The sequence below is a fragment of the Choristoneura fumiferana genome, chromosome 4, assembly GCF_025370935.1.
Source record: "Choristoneura fumiferana chromosome 4, NRCan_CFum_1, whole genome shotgun sequence".
Classification (NCBI taxonomy): domain Eukaryota; kingdom Metazoa; phylum Arthropoda; class Insecta; order Lepidoptera; family Tortricidae; genus Choristoneura; species Choristoneura fumiferana.
Genome location: NC_133475.1, coordinates 20682979 through 20688978, shown reverse-complemented (window position 1 = coordinate 20688978; position 6000 = coordinate 20682979). Strand labels below are relative to the sequence as shown.

Here is a 6000-nt window from a genome sequence, read left to right as displayed (position 1 = left end):
TAATAATAATAAACATTTATTTCGGAAAACTTATATTACGGTTTGAAATTGGTAGTTCGTTGTCTCAGTCTCCGGGGTAAAAACGTGTTGTATGGCAAAGAAAGTCATTCTATCGGTCATTATGTTCCGTACCTCAAAAGGAAAAAAACAGAACTCTTATAAGATCACTTTGTTGTCAGTGTGTCTATATCCGTCTGTTTGTCTGTCTGTCTGTCAATACCTTTTAATATATTAATATATTAATGTGCGGAATTACATTTGAAATTTACCACGAGCTTTGCGGTGAAGGAAAACATCATGAGGAAATCTGCAAAAACCTGCGAAGCGATTCAATGGTGCGTGCGAAGTTCCCAATCCGCACTGGGCCCGCGTGGGAACTATGGCTCAAGCCCTCTCGTTCTGAGAGGAGGCCTGTGCCCAGCAGTGGGACGTATATAGGCTGAGATGATGAATGGATGGTACAGACACAAAATAGGGCGTCGAGTTTTAAAAAACCGTGTTTTCAGACAACCAAATCGAGGAGGAGGAGCAAATCGGGGCCCCCACCTAGGGAAGTCCAATTACATGCACCAGTCAAAACATTCAAACTGTCAATATTAATGTCCCCCCCAATTGGTTTGTTTTGTATTGCGCGTTGTGTGCCAATTTTTTATTATTTTATAATGCGAACGGGGTCATGTTTGGCACAGCGATTTGATCTCAGCTAGCGGGGCTACTCCGAAATTCGAAGTCCGTGTTGTTCCGTCCCTCTGACACTTATACTACCTATTTAATACGAGTGAGAGGAACGGTACGATACGAACATCGATTTGTCGAATTTCGGAGTAGGCCCTCTGTGTTTGTATGTATAGTCGAACCTTTGTAGAACCTTTTCATAATCAATATCACTATAATTTTTTTGGCTGATGTATGTGATGTCAATATTGTCAATACCTTTCACATTAGTAGCACAAAGGGACCTCTTCCAGTTTACCTAGGAATGTTTGACAGGATAACTATACATTACGTTATTATATTGTATTTTTTTAAAAGCTTTTAAGTTGTATTGGTTAGTTGTTACCAATCCGCACCGGACGATAATTTAAGGGAATTCCCATGGGAATTTATTCACTAAAATCCAGGAATTTTAATTCAACTGCCAGATCCAATAATTTACGCGTGTACAATATAATATTATACAGATATCCAGCTATCTGGCTAGCAAGTTTCATACAAATCTGCCCAGCCGATTTGACATATAACCTAACCTAACCAAAAAAAGCCTAATACTCCATACAAATTGCAGTGCTTGCACTGTTGTGTTTCGGCGTGGAGAGTAAGACAGCCGGTGAAATTACTGGCACTTGAGGTATTCCATCTTAGACCTCTAGGTTGGCAACGCATCTGCAATCCCCCTGGTGTTCCAGGTGTCTATGGGCGGTGGTGATCTCTTACCATCAGGAGACCCACTTGCTCGTTTGCCATCCAGTCGAATAAAAAAAAATTGCTGTAACCGAAAATGCTATAAGTACGAGTAGGTTCCGATTGTCCTAGAAACTTGAGATTTGGAATGAACTTTGCTTTTGTAAAACAACCACAAAAAAAGTTTGAAATCTTATTTTTACATGTCTATCTGTCTTTGTCAGTAACCATCTAAAATTACTTCACGCTGCGTACATTTTGCTTAGGAGAGGGGCCTTGCGAACACTAGATATTCAAATTTGTATAGAACCCTTTTGACTTTTTTTTAAGTTGAATTTGTTTGGATACTCTTATCCAAAATAATTCAGTTTCAGTTTAAGGCACAGCTTTACTCACAATGTCAAATATCACGACAGTTTTCATATATGTAAATAAATTGTCTAAAAGAAATTAAATGTGTTCGAATCGCATATGATCTTACAGACAGCTACAGCCAAAGGCTTGTTTTCCCGAGCATACCTTTGTACACGGGCCTTGTGTGGGAAAGCCGTAGCTAGAGTATATTGAGATGGCATGCATTCCTAAATATAAAATATTAGATCATCTTTTACAATAGAAATGCAAGCAATCCTTTCAATCCAATGAAAAACCAACTGTGTGTATGTTTACACACTGCCAACAAACATTAAAGAATTATGTGGCTCTGTATTTACAAATAAGATTTGTGAAAATCACTTTTTTTTAAATTATGTGAATCAAAAATGATTCAATTCCATTTTAATCCTTGTGATTGTTTTTGTTGCTACACGTCAGAACATGTTTTGAAACATTTTATGTACTTACGTATTAACCCTTAACCACCTACGTGCGGTCTCTCAGACCTTAGCAGATTTAAAAATGATAATAATTCGATGCAATCGCGGCGCACAAACGTCTAGTAACTTTGTACCTTTTCCTGGGGGCCAATCAATGGCCGCCATGTGGTCGACTCGTTTGGATGTGTATTCCTTTGAATTAAGTGAGCATAATACTGGCGACAACGGTCTCAGAGACCGTAGGTAGGTGGTTGCGTAATATTTGTACGCGGTCTCCCAGACCGAACGCAGGTGGTTGTGTGTGTTTTATTTGTTAACATTTTTAATATAATTAAAAAATGAAAATTTTTATTTTTTAGTAAAACATGCCTCCTAGTAACACAGTCACAAAAGGTGGTTAAAATAAGTGTCATCATTGAATGCAAGAGAATAATTTGTCTCGAATGTTCGAAAAATTATTATCGGTTGCCGACAAAAATGGTTGTTTTGAGGGTTTCCAATTTTATAAAAATAAAATGTCCCTGTAAAATTAAATCAGTTAAATAACTTAGCTGATCATTCAATTTGATGAAACGTTAATAATAATCTTTATATTATGTTCCTATATTTTGAGATCTCATATCCCCTTCGGGTAAGTAATTTTACAGTAGGGATAAGAGAAGTACTGAAATGTGTTAAGTTTATGAAAAAATCTATGATGATTCTGATCTGCATCTGCAATGATCTATTTTGTAATGTTTATTGCAAAAAAAATAGTAGAGTGTTAAAATTTTATTTATTACTTTTTTATTAAATTTAAACTAAATTTCTATAATTATTGCAAATCTTTTAAAACTAGCGGTCTTCTAGAACACTCATAGGTGGTTGTGTTTCTGAAACAGGACGTAGGTAGTTAAGGGTTAAGAAGGTTATATTTGTTTAGTTTTGTAACTCTTCTCCAAATAATTATATACTCATAAAGGTGACACTAATACTAAACTACCTTTCCATTCAATTAACGGTTCATTAACAGCACAGAATAGTTATTTTGTTAAAATCCTTACTAATATTATAAATACGAAAGTGAGTGTCTCTTTGTTACGCTTAGTGACTAAGTACTCAACAGATGGTGATGAAATCTAATACGAGCATAGAGGTAAGTAGTATGATTTGAGACTCTAGAAGGGCATAGGATAGCTTTATCCCGGAAAACGTTGCAGTTCCTGCTAGCGCGTGATAGACGAATTATTCGCAGATGAAGTCGCAGGCAAGTTTGGAAAATATTGCCGTTTCATTTTAAAAAACAGTTACTTGGCTTATGTAAGTCTGAATCTCAATTGGTCCGCTTATTTTTATCATAAAAACCTTACCAGTTCTGGTTTATTGTCAATATCTAGCTAGTTGCCACCCCACCACCACCTCACAAAAATGGTATGACTAAGCGACTGAACGTGAATGTTACGGTACGGTACCATTATTAAATTAACTGCACTGGTCTCAGCACGGAGTAATGCTAATCGGCAGACTGCATAAAACGAACACGATCATGAAAATACTGTGAATCAAGCTACTTTATCATAAATATGGTTACGATTAGTTACCACGGGCCATAAGTAATAGGAAATCGGTCTTCGTCTCACAAATATCAACATAACTTAAAAGGCTTACAACGAACATACATTCTTGGAATAAAACAACACTCGTGTTGTACTGTAGGTATGTAGGAATAGCAACTGGCAGCATAGCCACTGCCAGATTAAAATTATAATTCAAAATCTTCTTAGTAGTATCCTGTATCTAGTTAGTCATTCAGGCTCGAGCATTCGCTCCCAAAATCCCAAATATGTAACATTGTAGTTTACTTGAAGTATTGTTTTTTTTTAATTGTGCTTATAATTCTCAAGTTAAAACATTAATAATCTACTTAAGAGTTAGTGACCTTGCTGAAGTACTATACCGCTGGCTATAGAAACCGATACGTTTGCTGAAGCTCGCTCCATTGAGTAATCGGATCCTATAGACTACAGTGTAGGGTCATTTGCATCAGAAGCTCTAGCACTATCGTTAATCGCGGATACAAGATGTTCGTCCCTTAGACCTTTACCCGTTAACTGGTCAGAAAGGTACCTACTTTATGTTGACGATAAAACTTACTTATCGAACCAACCTGTGGTACTTAACTCTAACATGTTTATGTTGATGATATTTCACATTACTTACTTTGCTTTCTTGAAACTTTTTTTTGTTTTCAGTTTGTAGGTAACGGCGTGCAGTCACTAATTGTAGGTGTGTAAGTGTAATCTAAATTTACCAAGTTTTATCTTTTTTTGATTAGGTCATGTTAACCGATAGTACTGTACTATTTATTGCTTTAACTAATGCACTATCTGATCGCAGAAAAATGGAATGGCTATTACGTTTGCAAACTTTGATTGATGCGTTTTCCATTGTATGTTGGATTGTAACATCGATTCATCAATATACTCTCAAAACTCTTGTCCAAAGGGCGTTGCCATGTTTCTCTCTCTTTCCTCGAAAAGTCAGAATAGATGAAGTAAATAGATAAACATAACAACTTCTCTATTGCCAAGAACGTAAAAATACTCCTTAATAAGAAAAAAACCTAACGCACTGTTTGATTCATCAACACCCCGGCCAAACCCTTTGGACCTAGAAAACTGAAATTTTGCTTAGGATCCCCTTTTATGATAAACAATAATTACTCATTTTGCTAAATTGTCATCGGATAGGAAGTTTCCGGGCTCAGGGCGAAGTCGTTATAATGTATATTTATAAAAGATAAACAAACTAAGAAATCTCCTCTATTCTACTACCGAAGTCGTTTATAAATATTGCCACGAGCTGCCTGTGTAAAACTCAAAATAGTTAAGCAATTACATAAATGTAAATAAATAGACATACTAAGGAATGCACTCATTTGTGCTATTAAGTCTACCTATTTTAATACATTCCTTTTTAGTCCGGTACCGCACCCAACACAAGTAATTATTTTTTACATAAGGAATTGCCAGGCCAGTAGTTTACTTCGCTCACTAATTATAAGCCTTTTATGACAAATAGTTTAAAATCGTACAAATCTCAGGTATTTCCAATAACGTAGAACATGTGTAGGTAGAGCTTGACAATACATCAGCCTACACAGTTAGGTGCCCGAGTCCAAATGAATGTAGACGTTAGATAGCCGCAGATAAGACACGTTTTCCGGCGTCAATGAACCGCTGAGGCCTCTTGCATCTTGCTTAAGTCCGTTAATACCATTCAACCATTCAGTAGTTACTGACGGTCGGACGTGATCAGACGTACGTTTATAAATAAAAATCTTTCGTAAAGTTGTTTCGCGACTAAGAACTTTTCGGGTTCGAAGTGAGTGAAAAGTGAGCAAGTGTGTTCTTTAGAAGCAACTGAACGCGGTCATCCTGGATTTCAACCTGGATGGTAATACAAATACCAAAGGGATATACTATTTTCTTTGTATTCTTGCCTCCGCTACTTGAATCGTTCGCGATTACTTGAGACCTTGGCTATTATTTTGTTCGCTGGTAAAACTTTTTTAACCTCAAACACCTATCTTCTAAGTATTTAGTTTTTTCTTCCGATCGGTCACGGTAGTTAGTCGAGACACAAAAAACGATTATTCCTTTTTACACGAGCGGGCGATGACCTCATTTGTTTTTGAACGATTGTCATTATTATAACAAATTGTGCACTGAGGAAAAAATGCAACGATTAGTATGCAAGAGTGACGCTCGTGCCATCCGGTTGCAGTCAACCGATAAAATATAAT

The 6000-nt window shown here is 36.5% G+C and overlaps 1 protein-coding gene across 1 annotated transcript in view; it reads left to right on the top strand.

Moving 5' to 3' along the window:
- Window positions 1-5490: 5490 nt before the first annotated feature.
- The window catches only part of Gdap2 (ganglioside induced differentiation associated protein 2), a gene marked incomplete in the record, with an annotated part of 82082 nt that continues 81572 nt past the window's right edge, over window positions 5491-6000 (top strand). The window contains 1 exon segment of the mRNA XM_074087238.1: window positions 5491-5651.